The sequence below is a fragment of the Scylla paramamosain genome, unplaced genomic scaffold (assembly GCF_035594125.1).
Source record: "Scylla paramamosain isolate STU-SP2022 unplaced genomic scaffold, ASM3559412v1 Contig1, whole genome shotgun sequence".
Lineage (NCBI taxonomy): Eukaryota > Metazoa > Arthropoda > Malacostraca > Decapoda > Portunidae > Scylla > Scylla paramamosain.
Window position 1 is genome coordinate 4,374,223 of NW_026973666.1, and position 778 is coordinate 4,375,000.

The following is a 778-nucleotide window of genomic DNA, read 5'->3' on the forward strand; positions in this document are numbered from 1 at the left end:
TGAGACACATACTCTACATATTCAAAACCTCGTTATATTTTTAAGAGACCTCATCTGTCTTCTAACGACCCTCCTCTTGTGGTTTGATGTGCCTTTGTTCTCCTTTCTTGTTTTTTTTTTTGGTGGTGGTGGTGGTGGTGGTGGTGGTGTGTGTGTGTGTGTGTGTGTGTGTTTGTGTGGCGGGGTGGTGCTGTTTTTATGGTGAGGGGTGGTCTTGGTGGTTGTCGTTTAGTAGTTATTGTAGTAGTAGTAGTAGTAGTAGTAGTTGTTGTTGTTGTTGTTGTTGTTGTTGTTGTTGTTGTTGTTGTTGTAGCGTTGGGCAGTGAGTGGGTGGTTCACACAACACACCGGTGGTCACCAAGCAGTGTTGTGTCTGGGAGGTGTGGTGCTGGTGTGTCCTGACGCAGGGAGGGGGCGTGGTGTGCTGCAGTAGCGGGGCGTGTGTTGCGCGTCCCCGTGGCCGTGGTGGCGGCGGTAGCCTCGCCGTGGGGCGTGCCCGGTGCACTGCAGGCGTGTGGGCAGCGCGGTGGTTGTCAGACTGCTTGGTGAGGGAGGCTTGGGCGCGGCGTAGAAAATACAGCAGCAGCAGCAGCAGCAGCAGCAGCACGCCCACTCTGCGGCCGCTGCACGCGAACAACCCTTCGCGTGGCCAGCGGTGGGCGCCTCGGCCCCGTTGCGGTCTGGCGGGGCGGGGCGGCGTCAATATAGGTGCGGCGGTGCGACGCCCCCTGCCACTCGCCACCCGCGCTGCCTGAAGCCAACACCCTTCCTGCTGCTG

At 58.2% G+C, this 778-nt stretch overlaps 1 protein-coding gene across 1 annotated transcript in view; it reads left to right on the forward strand.

The window, feature by feature from the left end:
* Positions 1 to 203: 203 nt before the first annotated feature.
* Positions 204 to 778, forward strand: part of LOC135095718 (uncharacterized) — a 1,975-nt gene continuing 1,400 nt past the window's right edge. The window contains exon 1 of the mRNA XM_063996744.1: positions 204 to 778. This exon is cut by the window's right edge and continues 255 nt beyond it. The gene's annotated coding sequence lies outside the window, so the exon portion shown is untranslated.